The 23,941-nt window shown below is 46.0% G+C and overlaps 18 non-coding genes across 18 annotated transcripts; all 18 read left to right on the top strand.

The window, feature by feature from the left end:
• The first annotated feature begins 13,281 nt into the window (after positions 1–13,281).
• On the top strand, positions 13,282–13,354 carry trnam-cau (transfer RNA methionine (anticodon CAU)). The gene has a single exon. It is a non-coding gene; the product is annotated as a tRNA-Met (tRNA).
• A 527-nt stretch (positions 13,355–13,881) lies between these two features.
• On the top strand, positions 13,882–13,954 carry trnam-cau (transfer RNA methionine (anticodon CAU)). The gene has a single exon. It is a non-coding gene; the product is annotated as a tRNA-Met (tRNA).
• Positions 13,955–14,497: 543 nt separating this feature from the next.
• On the top strand, positions 14,498–14,570 carry trnam-cau (transfer RNA methionine (anticodon CAU)). The gene has a single exon. It is a non-coding gene; the product is annotated as a tRNA-Met (tRNA).
• A 543-nt stretch (positions 14,571–15,113) lies between these two features.
• On the top strand, positions 15,114–15,186 carry trnam-cau (transfer RNA methionine (anticodon CAU)). Its single transcript has one exon. It is a non-coding gene; the product is annotated as a tRNA-Met (tRNA).
• Positions 15,187–15,729: 543 nt separating this feature from the next.
• Positions 15,730–15,802, top strand: trnam-cau (transfer RNA methionine (anticodon CAU)). Its single transcript has one exon. It is a non-coding gene; the product is annotated as a tRNA-Met (tRNA).
• A 543-nt stretch (positions 15,803–16,345) lies between these two features.
• trnam-cau (transfer RNA methionine (anticodon CAU)) lies at positions 16,346–16,418 on the top strand. Its single transcript has one exon. It is a non-coding gene; the product is annotated as a tRNA-Met (tRNA).
• A 543-nt stretch (positions 16,419–16,961) lies between these two features.
• On the top strand, positions 16,962–17,034 carry trnam-cau (transfer RNA methionine (anticodon CAU)). The gene has a single exon. It is a non-coding gene; the product is annotated as a tRNA-Met (tRNA).
• A 543-nt stretch (positions 17,035–17,577) lies between these two features.
• Positions 17,578–17,650, top strand: trnam-cau (transfer RNA methionine (anticodon CAU)). The gene has a single exon. It is a non-coding gene; the product is annotated as a tRNA-Met (tRNA).
• A 543-nt stretch (positions 17,651–18,193) lies between these two features.
• Positions 18,194–18,266, top strand: trnam-cau (transfer RNA methionine (anticodon CAU)). Its single transcript has one exon. It is a non-coding gene; the product is annotated as a tRNA-Met (tRNA).
• A 543-nt stretch (positions 18,267–18,809) lies between these two features.
• On the top strand, positions 18,810–18,882 carry trnam-cau (transfer RNA methionine (anticodon CAU)). The gene has a single exon. It is a non-coding gene; the product is annotated as a tRNA-Met (tRNA).
• A 543-nt stretch (positions 18,883–19,425) lies between these two features.
• Positions 19,426–19,498, top strand: trnam-cau (transfer RNA methionine (anticodon CAU)). The gene has a single exon. It is a non-coding gene; the product is annotated as a tRNA-Met (tRNA).
• A 543-nt stretch (positions 19,499–20,041) lies between these two features.
• On the top strand, positions 20,042–20,114 carry trnam-cau (transfer RNA methionine (anticodon CAU)). The gene has a single exon. It is a non-coding gene; the product is annotated as a tRNA-Met (tRNA).
• A 543-nt stretch (positions 20,115–20,657) lies between these two features.
• Positions 20,658–20,730, top strand: trnam-cau (transfer RNA methionine (anticodon CAU)). Its single transcript has one exon. It is a non-coding gene; the product is annotated as a tRNA-Met (tRNA).
• Positions 20,731–21,273: 543 nt separating this feature from the next.
• On the top strand, positions 21,274–21,346 carry trnam-cau (transfer RNA methionine (anticodon CAU)). Its single transcript has one exon. It is a non-coding gene; the product is annotated as a tRNA-Met (tRNA).
• A 543-nt stretch (positions 21,347–21,889) lies between these two features.
• trnam-cau (transfer RNA methionine (anticodon CAU)) lies at positions 21,890–21,962 on the top strand. Its single transcript has one exon. It is a non-coding gene; the product is annotated as a tRNA-Met (tRNA).
• A 543-nt stretch (positions 21,963–22,505) lies between these two features.
• On the top strand, positions 22,506–22,578 carry trnam-cau (transfer RNA methionine (anticodon CAU)). The gene has a single exon. It is a non-coding gene; the product is annotated as a tRNA-Met (tRNA).
• Positions 22,579–23,121: 543 nt separating this feature from the next.
• On the top strand, positions 23,122–23,194 carry trnam-cau (transfer RNA methionine (anticodon CAU)). The gene has a single exon. It is a non-coding gene; the product is annotated as a tRNA-Met (tRNA).
• A 543-nt stretch (positions 23,195–23,737) lies between these two features.
• trnam-cau (transfer RNA methionine (anticodon CAU)) lies at positions 23,738–23,810 on the top strand. The gene has a single exon. It is a non-coding gene; the product is annotated as a tRNA-Met (tRNA).
• The last annotated feature ends 131 nt before the right edge of the window (positions 23,811–23,941 follow it).

The raw sequence follows: 23,941 nt of genomic DNA, 5'->3' as shown, positions 1-23,941 counted from the left end.
CGATAATGTCACCTAAACCAGGTGAATTAAGAGGCTAACACAGAACATATTCAACTGAATTCTTTTCATTCAAGGACATTTACAGAGACGGCACTTTAAAACACTTTGATCTAACAATTCATTCATTCAATAGTTAACGCAGGCCTTTTTTCACACATACATTTTCTGAACTGCTTGTCCCATACGGGGTCACAGGAACCAGAGCCTACCTGGCAACACAGGGCATAAGACCAGAGGGGACACACCCAGGACAGGACACCAGTCCATCACAAGGAACGGGACACCAGTCCGTCACAAGGCACCCCAAGTGGGACTCAAACCCCAGACCCACTGAAGAGCAGGACCCGGTCCAACCCACCATGCCACTGTGCCACTTCGCCACCATGCCCCCCTCCATTATAACCATTTATCCATCAAGTCATTATCGGTAAAGTAAAACCTTGCCCATGTCAGTGCGGTGCAGAGCTGATCCTGGTCTGTTTTTTTGTAAAGGCCAATCCATTACAAGGTCATTACACACTCATTCACTCATATGTCTACATCTACACACTATGGGAGATTTAGAGCCACAAATTCACCTGCCTTTGGACTGTGAGAGGAAACCAGAGCACCTTGAGGAAACCTACACAAACATGGGAGAACAAACTCCTCTCACAGACTGAACTGGATTCGAAGTCATGTTCATACCGACAGCCATGAAGCTTTGAGACCCCACTCTTTTGCCCTAAATCTTTATCAATTCATAACTAATTCCGATTACTAGAAATGCTTTTTTTTATTTCCTGCTTGAGTGGCTGAGCTTTACATACAAATAGAAAGAAATACCACCCTTTGAAAGCCCTCTAGCAACATCCACAGACCCAGGGTCTCCAACACCCCTTCCAGGTCAGGGAACTGGTATAAATGAGACAAATGAGGAAAATAATGTTAAATGAGTAGCATATTTGCAGATCATTCCTTCGAGTGTCACAGCAGCTGTAGATGTATGTGTTTCATTGATAAAGTGACCAGGCTTTTCCATTAAATTTACGTATTGCTTTAAAAATATTATTTAATCTAATAAGTGGTTGTTAGGAGCACATTTTAAGAAATAAAATGAAAAATTATCATGACAAGTAGAACACAACAGGTGGTTCAACCTTCAGCGCACCTTTTTTTAAATATACTGCCAAAGTCAATTTCAGTGGCAGTTCAAAAGTCTACTTAGAGTTTTGTATAATAAGAATAAGACAATTAACCCTTCATGTGCAGAGTGCAGCTTTTACAATCAGTGATCAGCATTTCTGGGGCTGAGGTTAAAACTCCTGAAATTGTTGTGGTAGGGTTCATGTGTTTGAACAAATATTTGTTCCTTTTCCTCTTAACAAATACATTTGGCTTAACATAAACAATGGAATTTGCAAACACTACCAAAACTGAAGAGTTATAATTACTTGTGGAATGGACTACACCAAGTTCAGTGGTCATGTTATTAAAATAAGCAGGCTCCATAGCTCAGTGATTAGAGCACTGGTCTTGTAAACTAGGTGTTGTGAGTTTGAGCCTTGCTGGGGCCTCACCCTTAGTGCTGTTCTTCTTTGGGTGAAGGTGAAAAACAGCAGTGTTGGGGTCTTTGTGGCCTTCCTTATCAACCTGCATGTCTGTTCAGGGGGTGTGGTGGTGCAGTGGGTTGGACCACAGTCCTGCTCTCTGGTGGGTCTGGGGTTTGAGTCCTGCTTGGGGTGCCTTGTGATGGACTGGCATCCCATCCTGGGTGTGTCCCCTCCCCCTCTGGCCTTATGCCCTGTGTTACCGGGTAGGCTCTGGTTCCCTGTGACCCTGTATGGGAGAAGCAGTTCTGAAAATGTGTGTGTTATTAAAATGACTGGAATAGTTTGTGTTGAGATTCTTATTTATTTCATTTGCAGTTTTTGCCAAGCTATTCACATGCCACATTGACACAACCATTAGATTGTTTTTAAGACATTCAAAAAAGTCAAAAATGACTTTGGATTCTGCCAGAACTGTAAGTGTAAGCAATCTGTTACAGTAACTATTTTTGTGTATTTTTCATTATTACACAATGGGACTTTCAAATAAATAATAACAAAATGTGCTGCGGGCAACGTCTAAGGAAAGCAAGTTCAAATAAAAGCAGGAGGCTGTTGTTAGCTTTTTGAAATATTATTTTATCTTTAAAATGCAATCCAGCATGGTTTCATTGATTCTAGCAGCATGTAAAAACTGGTTAAATTTCAAATAAAAGCAGCATGAAATTAATATGTTTAAAATTCGGAGGAAATTTGAGTGTTGTTATTAACAGCACATAAATCTGAAATTAGAAAAACAAGAAATTGATGTGTTGGAGACATGCAGCAACATTAATTACTCTTACTTACACATACCTTTACAACTGCTCTTCTACTATGATTTCAGGTGTTAAATTACCTGAATATTTCATTCAAAAACTCTTATCAACAAGTAACCATCCTCTCTATTTTTCTTAAAAAAATAGGGAATTTCTGCAACTATCTTGTACCGTCTGGTTTATCACTGCGAGAATTGTTCTTAATATTTTTTGTAGTTTTATAAATGGTTAAATATTGCAGTTGTGTGAACAGCTCACACATTTCCAAATATGCTTTCAGAAAATGACTGGATAAATGCATCTGTTACCTTTCTGTAACATATAATATATTAAAACTGATTTTTAGTGGACATCATACCGGCAAAAATCAGCACTTGTATGTATTAGCCTGTCAGTCTGTGTAGAAAAATTCAGAAGCTCATAGGCAACCTGTTACCATTCCCGTGTGTATTCTTAACCATCTGACTGCACTTGTAGAAGAAAATATTATCCTGGATGTGCATGCTGTGCTAACTAGAAAACCCTTAAAAAAAAAAAAAAAAAAAAAATTTTAAAAATTTTAAAAAATCTGTCAGAGTTGCAGCTCTGTAGCAAAATAATGTAAACTTCTTTCTTTCATTTCACACTCAGGATGAAGAGCCCTGTTTCTCTTCATCAGTATTTGGTTTAAAGATGAAAATTTTAATGCTTTTATTTAATAATAGTCACACATTTTCCTGATGTTTTTACCCAAAGCAACTTACAAAATCACATTACTCATGCATACAGCAAGATAACTTTACTAGTGCAATTCAGGGTGAGAACCTTGCTTAAGGGTACTACAGCTGAAGGTGGGATTCAAGCCTGCAACTTTTGGAGCCTAAGGGAGTAGCTCTAATCACTACACTACTAGCTACCTGAAAGCAAAGGAACAAATTCTTGATGCTTGCTTTCAATTGAACATTTTTTCATCATCAGTATTTAATAATTATAACTGTAGGTTAGAGTTGCAACCTTTGAAGTGAAAATAACTCAGGTCTGAATCCCAGCTCCTGCTGCTGTACCTTTCATCAAGGTACCAGCCCTGAACTGCTCCAGTAAAAATTACCACACTATTCAAATGGCTAAATCACTTAAAGTAGTTTACCAGGTAAAATGCTGTTGAGAAAGCAACAACAAAATAATTAAAAAAATGTAACTAATCTCAACAATTGACTTTTGTCAGCAATTCTTGCAATTAGAAGTCTGACAGGGTCCTCATATTACATACCACACATATATAAGAAAAAAAATACTGTGCTGTAAAAAAAGGGTTATAAAGCCTTTCCCAGGGGAATTGTATGCATTTTTTGAAGAAAATTCCTCTCCATATTTCTGTTAGCTGATATGTCTGGCTGATGGGATGAAGAAAATGACTGCTCCAGCCTTAGTTAAAACAAATATCATGTTTTACAGCCAAGTGAGATTCTCAGCATGGCAGAACAGGTACAATTACATGGTCAGTCCTTGGGAACACCAGTGGTCCTGAATCCCACCCCCAAACCACAGCCCCAGTTAGGGAGGAAGGCCGTCTTGGATCACGAGTGCTTTTTCACAAAACAGTATATTAAGTGCCCTCAAGATTGATAACACCAGACAGGCCAGCTGGAAAACCCAAGCAGAATTTTATTTTTTTAAAGTAATACTTCTTTCTAACAGGATTAGCTCTGCAGATGACATGGAAGGACTGGACCTCATTAACAGAACCCAGCTACAAAAGGAACAATGGCAGTTGCAAAGAAAAGTGTATGCAGCCACATCAAAATGAAATTCATTGATTTATTTATTTTGCGTTCCTTTGTCACAGAATGTGACAAATGAAAATACACACACACATTTTCAGAACCGCTTGTCCCATACGGGGTCACGGGGAACCGGAGCCTACCCGGCAACACAGGGCGTAAGGCCGGAGGGGGAGGGGACACACCCAGGACGGGACGCCAGTCCGTCGCAAGGTACCCCAAGCGGGACTCGAACCCCAGACCCACCAGACAGCAGGACTGTGGCCCAACCCACTGCGCCACCGCACCCCCTCCAAATGAAAATATTTTAGATGTGAATCTATAATTGAATAATGCATTTGAGACAATGAGTTCCACATGTACAGTATATCTACTATTATATATAGTACTATACTGTATATATAATTGTACTATACTATGTGTCATTTATAAATGCAAATGCTTGCCATTCTGACTCAGTATCAATTTGGAATATTGTGGTGCTGGAATTGAATCTTAGAGCAATCAGCATTTTGGCTGACGAATGCTGGTAGATGAGACAACAAAGGCAGGTATTTGGAAAAGGACATTCTTCAGAAGCTTTGTCACTATGCTGTCCTTCCATGGCGTCTGCCATTTCTCCACATGTCATTGTGGATGCAGCTGCTCAGCCACAAGTTCTCCTCCTGTTGGAAGCAGCATCTACACAAACAGACACTAAACAAAAGTTAGTGTTGCTTGTGGGAGTGAAGCAAAGCAGCATCAGTATGCAGAATGCTCTGCCAGCATGTGTTAAACACCGGGGAAAGTCTGGCAGTTAATTCATCCCAGCTCTGTGGTAAAAAAAGTGTCCTCCAAAGTTAGAACTTAGTGTGCAGTTCATCTGTGCATGATCGGACCATATATAATTTTTATGTAATATATTTTCAAGAAAAAGTTGGAAGAAAGTAAGAGTGGAACACAAATTGTTTAAAAAAATCATTTTGCATTAACATTTTATGTGATTTCTCTGCATAACTGTCATAGCGAAAAACATTAAAATATTTTAATATAAATGCAGAAATGCATGGTAAAGAAATGTTGCAAAAAACTATACAGTGAATTGATTACACAAATATTGATTTTATTGTCTTATTTTGTTACGTCATGTTATTTTTGTTAAAAATCTGATTTCATTTCCCTATAATGGTACTATTATCATGCTTAAAATCACTTAAAAATCATGTATGATTTAAAAATTATGTATGTGCTGCATTGAATTCCATCACCAAGCTCCCTCATCCCACTAGTCGGGTCATGCAAGGATGAATTTTATTTATTTATTCACTTAGGTGATATGGATTAGGAACACGCTGACTGTTTTGTCTTTTCATACTCCTGTGTGTCTCATTGAAGCAATTCAGGTTTCCCTCAAAGGTTCAACAGCAGGTCTCCTTTTGAGTCTTTGGGTTGCCAGTTTACATCCTTGTGTTACACTACAGCTTTTCACTTAGAAACATAGATCTGCCTTGTACACAAAGGAGTTCTCGGCACATTTGTATCCATTGCTAGCAGTTCAGCTTTTCAAATTGATTTACAAATAGTAGATTAAGCATGTGGTGATGAACCCTGCTCTTGGAGTGGATGCATTTAAAATGCAGCCAGCCTGGAAGGGGTGAGTGAGATGCAACCACTGATAATAGAGACTAACCTAGCTAAACAAATCCAATCTCAATGGCAAACACAAAACTGTGGATGACAGATTATTTATTTGTTTGTGCTTGTGATATTAAACCTATTTTAGCAGTAACTGGAAAACCACCCAATGACAGTACTGTGAACAAAGGTGTACTGTTGTGCGGACAGGTTGAAGATTTCTTTGGGTTTTGGGGATCATGATTTGTGTGTGTGTGTGAATTCCAAGCTGGATCCTGCAACGCATACATAGCTGTGTGCATTTGCTTGCCTGGGTTTTAGCTTTTTACCTCATTAACCTTGAAGCTTCTCTATTGATGGAACCCCTTGCATCTCCACATGTGGGTAAAGCACAGAGCAATTTAGGATGGGAGTACAAGTGCCAGGTACAACGGGCATCAATCTTCCTCTGTGACAAGGACCGGCGCCTGTCGGTGGTGAGGGGGCACAGGTGCACGAGGCAAATCACCCTCGGTGCTCAACCCGGTTGGATTTGATCTCTCTAAGACCTGGCAGCAAGCCGATCCTGCTGGTGCAGGCCTTCTTCACACATGGACTGGATGGCCTACACCTGTTTATCAGCAATCCATGCCAAATGCAAAGCCACCATAAAGACCCTTCACACCATTTACATATAAATTTATCTTTATGCATTTCACGGATGCTTCTCTCTAAAGCAACATACAACTCAGAGTAAAAAAGGATGCATCAGACACATACAGAGGGTTTATATACATACAAGGCATCACTGAAGCACGGTTTGTTTGACAGAGTCGTTGTCTTACTGCACCTTCTCCCAAAATAGGCAGTTATAAAGTAGGAGAGGGTTAAGGAGTAACTCACAAAGGTTTCAGGAGATCAGGAGGGGGTCTGATAAAGATGTGGTTTGAGACCCTTCTTAAATCATGGAAGGGAGTCAGGGACAGTGGGAGATCACTGTCGTTGGAGGAGATGCTGTCGAGTAAGGGAACTGTATACTCTGGAGGACGCAGTGGGAAGGCAGATGACCTTGCTGTGTTTTAGTCCATTTCCAAGGGGAAGATGTTTACAAGGAAGAAGGTCCTTAAAAACATGCACATTCATATAAATAGGCGCCAGGGAAACATCCTGATTCAGTGGGTTCAAAAGCACTATTCATTACTTGGGAGTGGACATGAGGCTTGAAGGAATAAATCCTCCACAGAATTTACAAGTCCAGCCAGGGAGACACAGGTTACTCACAATGTTTAACTGAGACCGTGCATATCCGTTTCCTATAATGTGCCATTTTTGATTGTTTGCATTACGGCCTACTGCTAGCCGGCTGAGCAAGAGAGGCAGGCAGGTATAAATTAGGCGTTATTAACTGAGTGATCCAAACAAACCGTGTAGCCTGTCCTTCTGGCACGGTGCACCTGACAGCTGCTCTTACTGTGAGAAGCACTTTGTTTGGCCCCAGTTGGCATATTTTACCTTTATAAGGAGAGTTTTCAGTCGTCGCCCTCATCTCAAATGTAGAGTGGCAGCGGGCCCGCTGCTTTTAAGTCGAAAAGAACTTATTTCCCTACTTAGAAATGATTAGGTTAAGCTGAAAGCCTAATCAGACATGTACACCAACCTGAAGAGTAAACTCTTGTCCCATTATTGTTAGAATTAGACAATGTTGCCTTAAACTGTGTTTAGTGTCCTACATTTTGTCCATGTATCTCATGTGAAGAAAGATGAGACTCCCCCCAAAAAAGGAATAAAATAATGAAAGAATGCACTGAGCATCACCCTGTAAAAAAGAAAATTAATGCTACTTCCATACTGTTGTGCTGTAATTAAACCGCATAACGAAAAGTTGAGGATGAACTGTTCTGCAAATTGTGATAGTAATGACATAATACATGATATTTTATTGAAAGTTTGGAATATTTCACTGTGTGTAGTAACTGTATATGCATAGTAATATCTGATTACAGTTACAGGTCTGAAATACACTTGGTCCTCAACTTCCAAACACAATTCTGTTTATTAAGATCAAGCTACAATAAAGTTAAAACAAATTTTAAATGATTGAAAAGAAAAAATTTTGTGCCCGCAACCTTCTACTTAGAGTTGATTATTCACAGATTCATCCCAACAACATGCACAGCAATTGTGATATTGATCTTGACACATACTAGACACAACTGACAAACACCATGAAAGTGACATGAAGTAATGTTTTCCCACATTTCTTCTCTCGTTAGGTGTGTATTACTGTCAACTAATGGATAGATATATAAAAAAATTAAAAGCGAAAATTTAACAAAATGAAGAAAATACAATAATGGAAAAACAAAAAACATCAGGATGGGATGTGGTGCGCAGTGGGTTGGACCAGGTCCTGCTCTCCGGTGGGTCTGGGGTTTGAGTCCCACTTGGGGTGCCTTGTGACGGACTGGTGTCCCATCGTGGGTGTGTCCCCTCCCCCTCCAGCCTTAGGCCCTGTGTTGCCGGTTGAGGCTCCAGTTCCCTGCGACCCTGTATGGGACAAGTGGTTTTGTGCGTAAAATATTAGTATCTTTGAAAACTGACAAATAAATCATTAGTAACACAGCTTGGATGTGTACATATATATAAATCACATTCATTTGTTTAGCTAATGCTTTTCGCTAAAGCAACTTATTATGCTACCTACAGTTACTTACACAACTAATCAATTCAGTAGTGCAAATACCTTTCACCTTACTACAGCATGCTGTGGAATTCAAATGCACAACCTCTCAGTCTAAAGGCAGCAGCACCAACCACTATGCTACCATCTGCCCCTAGCACTTACTGCATGACTGAGTGAGTCTCTCTCTATGTATATATGATACACTCACACAGTCTGAACCGCTTGTCCCATACAGGGTCGCAGGGAGCCAGAGCTAAACCGGGCAACTCAGAGCATAAGGCTGGAGGGGGAGAGGACACACCCAGGACAGGACACCAGTCCATTGCAAGGCACCCCCAGCAGGACTTGAACCCCAGCCCAGCTAGAGAACAAGACCAGATCCAACCCACTGCACCACTGCACCATCACACCCCCATATACATATATAAAATACATATTTTTTTAATTTAAAAATTGCTTTTTTTACAAAGATATGCATTGCACACTATTGAAAACAGTCAGCATTAGAAATGTATAATGCATGCCGATTTGCCTGAAATTTTCAGAATATACAAATGTTTACTAAAAATATGTAAAGTGTTTTAAAATATAAACTGTTTTCTGGAGAGAATGCTGTATTAGGTGTGTTTTTCCAACCAGCCACACACTAAAAAAGAAACTCTCTTCAAGAACTGATTTTAAACTTGAAAGCATCCCATATTTTGTCCTATTGGGGGGAAGTTCTTATGCTGTTGCCATGGCATTATAAGCAATTTTTTAATCTAGTTGTTTTGGGGATTAATCCTGTTTTTGTTCCCCTACCTGCATAGAGCTGGGGAAGTGTGCAGGTCTGAATGTGTGTCTTGGGTTGTACCTCCAGCTGAGCCTCAATCATTGGGGCCACCTGAGCAGGCTTTACTTTCACACAGAAGGAGCCTCATGTGGCCAGAGGTCCTTGTGAGTCGCGCCCTTTGAAATCCTGGCAAACAGACTCTTTTGACAGTTTCCACAAACTGCACTTAGCAACTTCATGTCAGTGGGTGAGGGAGGATCTCAACGAAAGGAGAACACAAGTCACTGGACGCACTGTGCCTGTTCTGGACAATGTTTTGATCTGTGAAGTGCTCCTTTCAGAAGTTGTAACTCAATGCTCTGCATGTTTTGACATTTTTCCTCTTAATATTCACTTTTTTCTTCACTAGTTGCCATACAGATTGTTGACACTTGATCCTTTTAGATATGTTTATATTTACATTTACTTTAATGCATTTGGCAGACACTTTTCTCCAAAGAGATGTATAATTTGGAGCAAACAAAAGTATATCCTGTAACAGACAGAGGGTTTAGATACATACACAGGATTACTGGAGCACAGCTTTTGACTGATATAGCCGTCATCACAGCCCACATATTCCGGTAACTGCCTACTGAAGTAACATAAGAATAGGGAAATATGTATATAAAAAGTAGCAGGTGGTGAGAAGTAACCTACAAAGGTTTTAGGAGATCAGGAGGGAAAAGGGTCAGAAAGAGATGGTTTTGAGACCTTTCTTGAAAACTGGAGGGGATACAGCAGCTCTGAGGGACAGGGGAAGCTCAGTCCACCACATCCAGACCAAGACAGAATAAACAGGCTTTAGATTTTGGACACTTGTGAATGGGACACAAAGCAATCAGCGTTGGAGGAGTACAATGCTCCTGCTGGGCTGTAGAGAACATGAGGTCCTGTAGGTATTGGGGTGTAGATCCTTCAACTATCTTGTAGACCGTAACCAGAGTGTTTGAATCTACAATGGCAGCACCAGAGAGTGAATGGGGAGAAAAGAGCAGGGGAGGTATAATGTAGAACTAGGATGTGATCACCTTGTAATTGTAGAAGATACTTCATGACAAAACAGAACTGCATTTTTCTAACAATTCTCCAAAGTCTCTAACAGTGCTACACTACACTGATTTTTCCATTTTTAAAGCAGGGTAATTTTTGCTGTATGAATTCAGAATAAGTATTTTCCTGAAGGGTTCCATAGCAGGAGGTGGAATGTGAACCTGGGTTCAAGTACAAAGGATTAGCTCTAACCATTACACTGCTGAGGCTTCAACAGTGCTTCTTTAGTTCACTAGTCTATACTGTAATTAACTGATCGCAATAAACCAATAAATATTTTTTTACAGTTCACGACAAGAACGTGGAAAGAGTTGTAGTTGTCTGAACTGTTCTGCAATTGTTTCAGTGTTTATTTCACCATCACCATTTGTTGCTTTTTGTCATGCTGTCAACACCACACATGGAATGAATACCAACATATCTATGGTCATAATGTTCAGAGTGGCAGGGGAATGGCACATAAGTGAACAAAATTTTTCTGTGAGAGCATGTTATGAGGGGGAAAGTATCATACAGTGTGTCTGCAAGGTTGTTTCTTTTTAACATGTTCACTGGGATCCATATTATCGCACGATGTCTAATGTTTTAAAATATTCCTCTCATCACAATGCCATTTTTTAGTGTGGACCCCCATGTAAGATGCCATATCTCCTTCAGTTGTCACAGTACATATTCACAAGGACCCTAAAATTAAAGTGATGTCAAATCCAGTTCAGCTATGATCTAGGTCACATCACTGGAGTCTTAAACTTCAAAAACTGCAAGGGGCTTGTATACACCTATAACATTGTAAGTTAACTTAAATAAAGGCCTCAGCAGTAACTTGTTTAATAACTTGGCTGTTGCTACTCATAACCGATTAGAATGTCCAGTTTTTCTATTACTTTTTTTTTCTATTAAATGTTGCACGAAAAAAGGAAAATTAAAAAAAAACTGTATATTTTAAAAAATTATCTAAATTCAGCTAAGGAAAGGGCACAAACCAATTTATATCTGAGCTGTCAAAAATACTGTGATTACAAAATCCTCTTGTTCCAGTAAACGGAAGGTTTTAATCTGGCAGCACATTTATTTTCAAGTGCCTTCCTTTCTTTGGTAAAGTAACTTTATTGTGATATGTGAGTGGTGATGAAAAGCCTATAACTGTAACCGGCATTCTTACACAGTGCAGGTCAAAGGCATTATTTTATTTGAGTTATGTAGTAAATTTTCAGGGTTAATGAGTTTTATTTGGTCAGCTAATAGGTAGGTGAAAAAAGCCCAACTTCCTGCTTGAAGAGCTTCAGACAGCCTTCTCTCCTCAGGCTGATGGAGAATGACTTCTGTGCAGCAACCTATTGGATCTCAATTTCAGAGCTCCCAATCCAATCTGGACTGTGGTACTCTAAATGTGAACACCCTGTGAAAATCAAATACAAAAAGGAAAAAAAGGAAAGACTGAATTTTGCCCTCCAGTTCAAGAAGTCACAAGTGGCCTCCTGCTAGGAATCAGGCCTGCATTCATAGATTGTGGGAAGTCAGTGTACTGAGTCATTGTGGGGATGCAGCTGATGAAGAACAGGTGGAATGACAAGCAAAAATGAAAGAAGTCATTTAAAAAGTTATAAATCCCAAAACATTGTTATACTTGGAAGTTCCAGGATATCCAGGTGTTTCAACACAGAGAAGAGTCTGATATTACACAGTATATAAATAAACTTATCTCTCGTTATCCTTTCTTAATTTACTTGTGAACACAAACAAAATATAGAAAAACTGTGGGATAAAATTACTTATTTCATTATTGGGGAAAAATCAAATTTGCTCCAAGTCTGTGCCAAGTGCCAAAATCACTCTAAATGATGCTCCATATTGTAAAAAACTTAACTCATTGAACTATAATGAATGCCAGTTAAAAACAACATAATGTACAAAAAACATTTTTAAAAGTGGTGTTTTCATAAATTAAATGTCATGTGGTAGTGTGCATTGACCGGCCTAAGGAAAATGCAACATCACATTTGAATAAACTGATAATGAGAAAATTAAAGCAGAAAAAAGATAAAGGCTGCTCTGCCACAAAAGTGAATGACAGGAAAGCATTGTGTTCACCTTTATGCATCACTAACATTGTATGTGTGCTGCAACAGTCTTAAAGAATAATTTAGAAAAAGCATGCACCAAAACTATTCTGATTTTATTATACATTCTGTATATTAAAAAAATAGTATATTGGATGTGAATGCGGTGGTGCAGTGGGTTGGAGCAGATCCTGTTTTCTGGTGGGTCTGGGGTTCGAGTCCCGCTTGGGACGACAGACTGGCGTCCTATCCTGGGTGTGTCCCCTCCCCCTCCAGCCTCACGCCCTGTGTTGCTAGATTAGGTTCTGGCTCCCTAAAACCCTGGATGAAAGAAGCAGTTCAGAAAGTGTGTGTGTGTGTGTGTGTATTGCATGTAGCATTTGGAACAGGTCTGCTGAACCTGTGTAAACAGTGAATTGAATACCTTTTGGTAAACGTAGTATCTCCACTCTGAGCATGTCTGAATGCACTGGAGAAAGTGTGGGGGACAACATGACAGAGAACGTGAGCTTTGTCAGCAAGCCTTGGCATCTTCTTCACAGGAGCCATAATAAGCCGGTATGCAAGACCATGCTGGAAGAACTGAAGATCCACAACATGACCAAGGCTGGAATCCCCAAGCCAGTGCTCAGGGATCATTACAGAGGCATCCTGCAACGTTTGAATCTCCTGGACATCCTGTGGATAATGATAACTGCAATAAAGTATGCCTCGGTTGTGAAGCAGGTAACATATCAGCTACAAAACCTAAAGGTCATGAGTTCAAGCTTCACATGGGACAAAGTGGTATCCATGTATAAAGAGTGGAAGCTGCCTGCAAAGTGGAAATGGCAGCAACTTCAGACAAGTCTGCTTCTCGGAGGAGCAAGCTTTACAAGGAAAGGTGTAACACTTGGTGTGTCAGGGGAGTAAGATGCTAATCACTTTAAGAATGCAACAAAGTCATGTTCTCTCGTGCTAAAAAACTTCTCCCAGCCTCGTTAGCGCAGCAGGTAGCGCGTCAGTCTCATAATCTGAAGGTCGTGAGTTCAAGCCTCACACGGGGCATGGCTGCGTCCGTCGTGAATTTGGCCTCCAGCTTTCGGGGGTGCTTCAGCAGCTTAGCAAAAGCATACGCTCCGATTTACGTTGTAGTCCAAGGAACCGAGTTCTTCCGTCTTCAGTGAAAAGCACCAGGAACAGTGGATAGCCTCCATCGCCCGTGAAGCACTTGGCAACGTTTGTAATTAAAGGCGCAGGAATCCCTCCCGCGTCCCATTTGACGGCAAAAGAGCGATTAGCATCTTAATCCCCTGGCGCACCAAATGCTGCGCGTTTGCTCGTAAAGCTTGCTCCTCCCAGAAGCGGACCTGTCTGAAGGTGCGGCCACTTCGATGTTGCAGGCAGGTTCCACCCTTTGCGCGTGTGATGACAGATGCTTCACGGGAAAGAAAGCGACGCGTCGTCATCGAGAATCTTGACGCTTCGTTTTCCTCTTGGGGAACTGTTTTTAGCGCAGAAAGGTAGCTAGGCTAGCGAGCGAAGCAGCAACTCTTGGAAGCGTTACAAGAATGCAACAGAGTCACGTTCTCCCAGCCTCGTTAGCGCAGCAGGTAGCGCGTCAGTCTCATAATCTGAAGGTCGTGAGTTCAAGCCTCACACGGGGCATGGCTGCGTCCGTCGTGGATTTGGCCTCCAGCTTTCGGGGGTGCTACAGCTGTCTTTTGCTTCAGCAGCTTAGCAAAAGCATACGCTCCGATTTACGTTGTAGTCCAAGGAACCGAGTTCTTCCGTCTTCAGTGAAAAGCACCAGGAACAGTGGATAGCCTGCATCGCCCGTGAAGCACTTGGCAACGTTTGTAATTAAAGGCGCAGGAATCCCTCCCGCGTCCCATTTGACGGCAAAAGAGCGATTAGCATCTTAATCCCCTGGCGCACCAAATGCTGCGCGTTTGCTCGTAAAGCTTGCTCCTCCCAGAAGCGGACCTGTCTGAAGGTGCGGCCACTTCGATGTTGCGGGCAGGTTCCACCCTTTGCGCGTGTGATGACAGATGCTTCACGGGAAAGAAAGCGACGCGTCGTCATCGAGAATCTTGACGCTTCGTTTTCCTCTTGGGGAACTGTTTTTAGCGCAGAAAGGTAGCTAGGCTAGCGAGCGAAGCAGCAACTCTTGGAAGCGTTACAAGAATGCAACAGAGTCACGTTCTCCCAGCCTCGTTAGCGCAGCAGGTAGCGCGTCAGTCTCATAATCTGAAGGTCGTGAGTTCAAGCCTCACACGGGGCATGGCTGCGTCCGTCGTGGATTTGGCCTCCAGCTTTCGGGGGTGCTACAGCTGTCTTTTGCTTCAGCAGCTTAGCAAAAGCATACGCTCCGATTTACGTTGTAGTCCAAGGAACCGAGTTCTTCCGTCTTCAGTGAAAAGCACCAGGAACAGTGGATAGCCTGCATCGCCCGTGAAGCACTTGGCAACGTTTGTAATTAAAGGCGCAGGAATCCCTCCCGCGTCCCATTTGACGGCAAAAGAGCGATTAGCATCTTAATCCCCTGGCGCACCAAATGCTGCGCGTTTGCTCGTAAAGCTTGCTCCTCCCAGAAGCGGACCTGTCTGAAGGTGCGGCCACTTCGATGTTGCGGGCAGGTTCCACCCTTTGCGCGTGTGATGACAGATGCTTCACGGGAAAGAAAGCGACGCGTCGTCATCGAGAATCTTGACGCTTCGTTTTCCTCTTGGGGAACTGTTTTTAGCGCAGAAAGGTAGCTAGGCTAGCGAGCGAAGCAGCAACTCTTGGAAGCGTTACAAGAATGCAACAGAGTCACGTTCTCCCAGCCTCGTTAGCGCAGCAGGTAGCGCGTCAGTCTCATAATCTGAAGGTCGTGAGTTCAAGCCTCACACGGGGCATGGCTGCGTCCGTCGTGGATTTGGCCTCCAGCTTTCGGGGGTGCTACAGCTGTCTTTTGCTTCAGCAGCTTAGCAAAAGCATACGCTCCGATTTACGTTGTAGTCCAAGGAACCGAGTTCTTCCGTCTTCAGTGAAAAGCACCAGGAACAGTGGATAGCCTGCATCGCCCGTGAAGCACTTGGCAACGTTTGTAATTAAAGGCGCAGGAATCCCTCCCGCGTCCCATTTGACGGCAAAAGAGCGATTAGCATCTTAATCCCCTGGCGCACCAAATGCTGCGCGTTTGCTCGTAAAGCTTGCTCCTCCCAGAAGCGGACCTGTCTGAAGGTGCGGCCACTTCGATGTTGCGGGCAGGTTCCACCCTTTGCGCGTGTGATGACAGATGCTTCACGGGAAAGAAAGCGACGCGTCGTCATCGAGAATCTTGACGCTTCGTTTTCCTCTTGGGGAACTGTTTTTAGCGCAGAAAGGTAGCTAGGCTAGCGAGCGAAGCAGCAACTCTTGGAAGCGTTACAAGAATGCAACAGAGTCACGTTCTCCCAGCCTCGTTAGCGCAGCAGGTAGCGCGTCAGTCTCATAATCTGAAGGTCGTGAGTTCAAGCCTCACACGGGGCATGGCTGCGTCCGTCGTGGATTTGGCCTCCAGCTTTCGGGGGTGCTACAGCTGTCTTTTGCTTCAGCAGCTTAGCAAAAGCATACGCTCCGATTTACGTTGTAGTCCAAGGAACCGAGTTCTTCCGTCTTCAGTGAAAAGCACCAGGAACAGTGGATAGCCTGCATCGCCCGTGAAGCACTTGGCAACGTTTGTAATTAAAGGCGCAGGAATCCCTCCCGCGTCCCATTTGACGGCAAAAGAGCGATTAGCATCTTAATCCCCTGGCGCACCAAATGCTGCGCGTTTGCTCGTAAAGCTTGCTCCTCCCAGAAGCGGACCTGTCTGAAGGTGCGGCCACTTCGATGTTGCGGGCAGGTTCCACCCTTTGCGCGTGTGATGACAGATGCTTCACGGGAAAGAAAGCGACGCGTCGTCATCGAGAATCTTGACGCTTCGTTTTCCTCTTGGGGAACTGTTTTTAGCGCAGAAAGGTAGCTAGGCTAGCGAGCGAAGCAGCAACTCTTGGAAGCGTTACAAGAATGCAACAGAGTCACGTTCTCCCAGCCTCGTTAGCGCAGCAGGTAGCGCGTCAGTCTCATAATCTGAAGGTCGTGAGTTCAAGCCTCACACGGGGCATGGCTGCGTCCGTCGTGGATTTGGCCTCCAGCTTTCGGGGGTGCTACAGCTGTCTTTTGCTTCAGCAGCTTAGCAAAAGCATACGCTCCGATTTACGTTGTAGTCCAAGGAACCGAGTTCTTCCGTCTTCAGTGAAAAGCACCAGGAACAGTGGATAGCCTGCATCGCCCGTGAAGCACTTGGCAACGTTTGTAATTAAAGGCGCAGGAATCCCTCCCGCGTCCCATTTGACGGCAAAAGAGCGATTAGCATCTTAATCCCCTGGCGCACCAAATGCTGCGCGTTTGCTCGTAAAGCTTGCTCCTCCCAGAAGCGGACCTGTCTGAAGGTGCGGCCACTTCGATGTTGCGGGCAGGTTCCACCCTTTGCGCGTGTGATGACAGATGCTTCACGGGAAAGAAAGCGACGCGTCGTCATCGAGAATCTTGACGCTTCGTTTTCCTCTTGGGGAACTGTTTTTAGCGCAGAAAGGTAGCTAGGCTAGCGAGCGAAGCAGCAACTCTTGGAAGCGTTACAAGAATGCAACAGAGTCACGTTCTCCCAGCCTCGTTAGCGCAGCAGGTAGCGCGTCAGTCTCATAATCTGAAGGTCGTGAGTTCAAGCCTCACACGGGGCATGGCTGCGTCCGTCGTGGATTTGGCCTCCAGCTTTCGGGGGTGCTACAGCTGTCTTTTGCTTCAGCAGCTTAGCAAAAGCATACGCTCCGATTTACGTTGTAGTCCAAGGAACCGAGTTCTTCCGTCTTCAGTGAAAAGCACCAGGAACAGTGGATAGCCTGCATCGCCCGTGAAGCACTTGGCAACGTTTGTAATTAAAGGCGCAGGAATCCCTCCCGCGTCCCATTTGACGGCAAAAGAGCGATTAGCATCTTAATCCCCTGGCGCACCAAATGCTGCGCGTTTGCTCGTAAAGCTTGCTCCTCCCAGAAGCGGACCTGTCTGAAGGTGCGGCCACTTCGATGTTGCGGGCAGGTTCCACCCTTTGCGCGTGTGATGACAGATGCTTCACGGGAAAGAAAGCGACGCGTCGTCATCGAGAATCTTGACGCTTCGTTTTCCTCTTGGGGAACTGTTTTTAGCGCAGAAAGGTAGCTAGGCTAGCGAGCGAAGCAGCAACTCTTGGAAGCGTTACAAGAATGCAACAGAGTCACGTTCTCCCAGCCTCGTTAGCGCAGCAGGTAGCGCGTCAGTCTCATAATCTGAAGGTCGTGAGTTCAAGCCTCACACGGGGCATGGCTGCGTCCGTCGTGGATTTGGCCTCCAGCTTTCGGGGGTGCTACAGCTGTCTTTTGCTTCAGCAGCTTAGCAAAAGCATACGCTCCGATTTACGTTGTAGTCCAAGGAACCGAGTTCTTCCGTCTTCAGTGAAAAGCACCAGGAACAGTGGATAGCCTGCATCGCCCGTGAAGCACTTGGCAACGTTTGTAATTAAAGGCGCAGGAATCCCTCCCGCGTCCCATTTGACGGCAAAAGAGCGATTAGCATCTTAATCCCCTGGCGCACCAAATGCTGCGCGTTTGCTCGTAAAGCTTGCTCCTCCCAGAAGCGGACCTGTCTGAAGGTGCGGCCACTTCGATGTTGCGGGCAGGTTCCACCCTTTGCGCGTGTGATGACAGATGCTTCACGGGAAAGAAAGCGACGCGTCGTCATCGAGAATCTTGACGCTTCGTTTTCCTCTTGGGGAACTGTTTTTAGCGCAGAAAGGTAGCTAGGCTAGCGAGCGAAGCAGCAACTCTTGGAAGCGTTACAAGAATGCAACAGAGTCACGTTCTCCCAGCCTCGTTAGCGCAGCAGGTAGCGCGTCAGTCTCATAATCTGAAGGTCGTGAGTTCAAGCCTCACACGGGGCATGGCTGCGTCCGTCGTGGATTTGGCCTCCAGCTTTCGGGGGTGCTACAGCTGTCTTTTGCTTCAGCAGCTTAGCAAAAGCATACGCTCCGATTTACGTTGTAGTCCAAGGAACCGAGTTCTTCCGTCTTCAGTGAAAAGCACCAGGAACAGTGGATAGCCTGCATCGCCCGTGAAGCACTTGGCAACGTTTGTAATTAAAGGCGCAGGAATCCCTCCCGCGTCCCATTTGACGGCAAAAGAGCGATTAGCATCTTAATCCCCTGGCGCACCAAATGCTGCGCGTTTGCTCGTAAAGCTTGCTCCTCCCAGAAGCGGACCTGTCTGAAGGTGCGGCCACTTCGATGTTGCGGGCAGGTTCCACCCTTTGCGCGTGTGATGACAGATGCTTCACGGGAAAGAAAGCGACGCGTCGTCATCGAGAATCTTGACGCTTCGTTTTCCTCTTGGGGAACTGTTTTTAGCGCAGAAAGGTAGCTAGGCTAGCGAGCGAAGCAGCAACTCTTGGAAGCGTTACAAGAATGCAACAGAGTCACGTTCTCCCAGCCTCGTTAGCGCAGCAGGTAGCGCGTCAGTCTCATAATCTGAAGGTCGTGAGTTCAAGCCTCACACGGGGCATGGCTGCGTCCGTCGTGGATTTGGCCTCCAGCTTTCGGGGGTGCTACAGCTGTCTTTTGCTTCAGCAGCTTAGCAAAAGCATACGCTCCGATTTACGTTGTAGTCCAAGGAACCGAGTTCTTCCGTCTTCAGTGAAAAGCACCAGGAACAGTGGATAGCCTGCATCGCCCGTGAAGCACTTGGCAACGTTTGTAATTAAAGGCGCAGGAATCCCTCCCGCGTCCCATTTGACGGCAAAAGAGCGATTAGCATCTTAATCCCCTGGCGCACCAAATGCTGCGCGTTTGCTCGTAAAGCTTGCTCCTCCCAGAAGCGGACCTGTCTGAAGGTGCGGCCACTTCGATGTTGCGGGCAGGTTCCACCCTTTGCGCGTGTGATGACAGATGCTTCACGGGAAAGAAAGCGACGCGTCGTCATCGAGAATCTTGACGCTTCGTTTTCCTCTTGGGGAACTGTTTTTAGCGCAGAAAGGTAGCTAGGCTAGCGAGCGAAGCAGCAACTCTTGGAAGCGTTGCAAGAATGCAACAGAGTCACGTTCTCCCAGCCTCGTTAGCGCAGCAGGTAGCGCGTCAGTCTCATAATCTGAAGGTCGTGAGTTCAAGCCTCACACGGGGCATGGCTGCGTCCGTCGTGGATTTGGCCTCCAGCTTTCGGGGGTGCTACAGCTGTCTTTTGCTTCAGCAGCTTAGCAAAAGCATACGCTCCGATTTACGTTGTAGTCCAAGGAACCGAGTTCTTCCTTCTTCAGTGAAAAGCACCAGGAACAGTGGATAGCCTGCATCGCCCGTGAAGCACTTGGCAACGTTTGTAATTAAAGGCGCAGGAATCCCTCCCGCGTCCCATTTGACGGCAAAAGAGCGATTAGCATCTTAATCCCCTGGCGCACCAAATGCTGCGCGTTTGCTCGTAAAGCTTGCTCCTCCCAGAAGCGGACCTGTCTGAAGGTGCGGCCACTTCGATGTTGCGGGCAGGTTCCACCCTTTGCGCGTGTGATGACAGATGCTTCACGGGAAAGAAAGCGACGCGTCGTCATCGAGAATCTTGACGCTTCGTTTTCCTCTTGGGGAACTGTTTTTAGCGCAGAAAGGTAGCTAGGCTAGCGAGCGAAGCAGCAACTCTTGGAAGCGTTACAAGAATGCAACAGAGTCACGTTCTCCCAGCCTCGTTAGCGCAGCAGGTAGCGCGTCAGTCTCATAATCTGAAGGTCGTGAGTTCAAGCCTCACACGGGGCATGGCTGCGTCCGTCGTGGATTTGGCCTCCAGCTTTCGGGGGTGCTACAGCTGTCTTTTGCTTCAGCAGCTTAGCAAAAGCATACGCTCCGATTTACGTTGTAGTCCAAGGAACCGAGTTCTTCCGTCTTCAGTGAAAAGCACCAGGAACAGTGGATAGCCTGCATCGCCCGTGAAGCACTTGGCAACGTTTGTAATTAAAGGCGCAGGAATCCCTCCCGCGTCCCATTTGACGGCAAAAGAGCGATTAGCATCTTAATCCCCTGGCGCACCAAATGCTGCGCGTTTGCTCGTAAAGCTTGCTCCTCCCAGAAGCGGACCTGTCTGAAGGTGCGGCCACTTCGATGTTGCGGGCAGGTTCCACCCTTTGCGCGTGTGATGACAGATGCTTCACGGGAAAGAAAGCGACGCGTCGTCATCGAGAATCTTGACGCTTCGTTTTCCTCTTGGGGAACTGTTTTTAGCGCAGAAAGGTAGCTAGGCTAGCGAGCGAAGCAGCAACTCTTGGAAGCGTTACAAGAATGCAACAGAGTCACGTTCTCCCAGCCTCGTTAGCGCAGCAGGTAGCGCGTCAGTCTCATAATCTGAAGGTCGTGAGTTCAAGCCTCACACGGGGCATGGCTGCGTCCGTCGTGGATTTGGCCTCCAGCTTTCGGGGGTGCTACAGCTGTCTTTTGCTTCAGCAGCTTAGCAAAAGCATACGCTCCGATTTACGTTGTAGTCCAAGGAACCGAGTTCTTCCGTCTTCAGTGAAAAGCACCAGGAACAGTGGATAGCCTGCATCGCCCGTGAAGCACTTGGCAACGTTTGTAATTAAAGGCGCAGGAATCCCTCCCGCGTCCCATTTGACGGCAAAAGAGCGATTAGCATCTTAATCCCCTGGCGCACCAAATGCTGCGCGTTTGCTCGTAAAGCTTGCTCCTCCCAGAAGCGGACCTGTCTGAAGGTGCGGCCACTTCGATGTTGCAGGCAGGTTCCACCCTTTGCGCGTGTGATGACAGATGCTTCACGGGAAAGAAAGCGACGCGTCGTCATCGAGAATCTTGACGCTTCGTTTTCCTCTTGGGGAACTGTTTTTAGCGCAGAAAGGTAGCTAGGCTAGCGAGCGAAGCAGCAACTCTTGGAAGCGTTACAAGAATGCAACAGAGTCACGTTCTCCCAGCCTCGTTAGCGCAGCAGGTAGCGCGTCAGTCTCATAATCTGAAGGTCGTGAGTTCAAGCCTCACACGGGGCATGGCTGCGTCCGTCGTGGATTTGGCCTCCAGCTTTCGGGGGTGCTACAGCTGTCTTTTGCTTCAGCAGCTTAGCAAAAGCATACGCTCCGATTTACGTTGTAGTCCAAGGAACCGAGTTCTTCCGTCTTCAGTGAAAAGCACCAGGAACAGTGGATAGCCTGCATCGCCCGTGAAGCACTTGGCAACGTTTGTAATTAAAGGCGCAGGAATCCCTCCCGCGTCCCATTTGACGGCAAAAGAGCGATTAGCATCTTAATCCCCTGGCGCACCAAATGCTGCGCGTTTGCTCGTAAAGCTTGCTCCTCCCAGAAGCGGACCTGTCTGAAGGTGCGGCCACTTCGATGTTGCGGGCAGGTTCCACCCTTTGCGCGTGTGATGACAGATGCTTCACGGGAAAGAAAGCGACGCGTCGTCATCGAGAATCTTGACGCTTCGTTTTCCTCTTGGGGAACTGTTTTTAGCGCAGAAAGGTAGCTAGGCTAGCGAGCGAAGCAGCAACTCTTGGAAGCGTTACAAGAATGCAACAGAGTCACGTTCTCCCAGCCTCGTTAGCGCAGCAGGTAGCGCGTCAGTCTCATAATCTGAAGGTCGTGAGTTCAAGCCTCACACGGGGCATGGCTGCGTCCGTCGTGGATTTGGCCTCCAGCTTTCGGGGGTGCTACAGCTGTCTTTTGCTTCAGCAGCTTAGCAAAAGCATACGCTCCGATTTACGTTGTAGTCCAAGGAACCGAGTTCTTCCGTCTTCAGTGAAAAGCACCAGGAACAGTGGATAGCCTGCATCGCCCGTGAAGCACTTGGCAACGTTTGTAATTAAAGGCGCAGGAATCCCTCCCGCGTCCCATTTGACGGCAAAAGAGCGATTAGCATCTTAATCCCCTGGCGCACCAAATGCTGCGCGTTTGCTCGTAAAGCTTGCTCCTCCCAGAAGCGGACCTGTCTGAAGGTGCGGCCACTTCGATGTTGCGGGCAGGTTCCACCCTTTGCGCGTGTGATGACAGATGCTTCACGGGAAAGAAAGCGACGCGTCGTCATCGAGAATCTTGACGCTTCGTTTTCCTCTTGGGGAACTGTTTTTAGCGCAGAAAGGTAGCTAGGCTAGCGAGCGAAGCAGCAACTCTTGGAAGCGTTACAAGAATGCAACAGAGTCACGTTCTCCCAGCCTCGTTAGCGCAGCAGGTAGCGCGTCAGTCTCATAATCTGAAGGTCGTGAGTTCAAGCCTCACACGGGGCATGGCTGCGTCCGTCGTGGATTTGGCCTCCAGCTTTCGGGGGTGCTACAGCTGTCTTTTGCTTCAGCAGCTTAGCAAAAGCATACGCTCCGATTTACGTTGTAGTCCAAGGAACCGAGTTCTTCCGTCTTCAGTGAAAAGCACCAGGAACAGTGGATAGCCTGCATCGCCCGTGAAGCACTTGGCAACGTTTGTAATTAAAGGCGCAGGAATCCCTCCCGCGTCCCATTTGACGGCAAAAGAGCGATTAGCATCTTAATCCCCTGGCGCACCAAATGCTGCGCGTTTGCTCGTAAAGCTTGCTCCTCCCAGAAGCGGACCTGTCTGAAGGTGCGGCCACTTCGATGTTGCGGGCAGGTTCCACCCTTTGCGCGTGTGATGACAGATGCTTCACGGGAAAGAAAGCGACGCGTCGTCATCGAGAATCTTGACGCTTCGTTTTCCTCTTGGGGAACTGTTTTTAGCGCAGAAAGGTAGCTAGGCTAGCGAGCGAAGCAGCAACTCTTGGAAGCGTTACAAGAATGCAACAGAGTCACGTTCTCCCAGCCTCGTTAGCGCAGCAGGTAGCGCGTCAGTCTCATAATCTGAAGGTCGTGAGTTCAAGCCTCACACGGGGCATGGCTGCGTCCGTCGTGGATTTGGCCTCCAGCTTTCGGGGGTGCTACAGCTGTCTTTTGCTTCAGCAGCTTAGCAAAAGCATACGCTCCGATTTACGTTGTAGTCCAAGGAACCGAGTTCTTCCGTCTTCAGTGAAAAGCACCAGGAACAGTGGATAGCCTGCATCGCCCGTGAAGCACTTGGCAACGTTTGTAATTAAAGGCGCAGGAATCCCTCCCGCGTCCCATTTGACGGCAAAAGAGCGATTAGCATCTTAATCCCCTGGCGCACCAAATGCTGCGCGTTTGCTCGTAAAGCTTGCTCCTCCCAGAAGCGGACCTGTCTGAAGGTGCGGCCACTTCGATGTTGCGGGCAGGTTCCACCCTTTGCGCGTGTGATGACAGATGCTTCACGGGAAAGAAAGCGACGCGTCGTCATCGAGAATCTTGACGCTTCGTTTTCCTCTTGGGGAACTGTTTTTAGCGCAGAAAGGTAGCTAGGCTAGCGAGCGAAGCAGCAACTCTTGGAAGCGTTACAAGAATGCAACAGAGTCACGTTCTCCCAGCCTCGTTAGCGCAGCAGGTAGCGCGTCAGTCTCATAATCTGAAGGTCGTGAGTTCAAGCCTCACACGGGGCATGGCTGCGTCCGTCGTGGATTTGGCCTCCAGCTTTCGGGGGTGCTACAGCTGTCTTTTGCTTCAGCAGCTTAGCAAAAGCATACGCTCCGATTTACGTTGTAGTCCAAGGAACCGAGTTCTTCCGTCTTCA

This window comes from Scleropages formosus, chromosome 3 (genome assembly GCF_900964775.1).
Source record: "Scleropages formosus chromosome 3, fSclFor1.1, whole genome shotgun sequence".
Lineage (NCBI taxonomy): Eukaryota > Metazoa > Chordata > Actinopteri > Osteoglossiformes > Osteoglossidae > Scleropages > Scleropages formosus.
The sequence above is the reverse complement of the archived record's forward strand: the minus strand, read 5'-3'. Positions and strand labels throughout refer to the sequence as shown.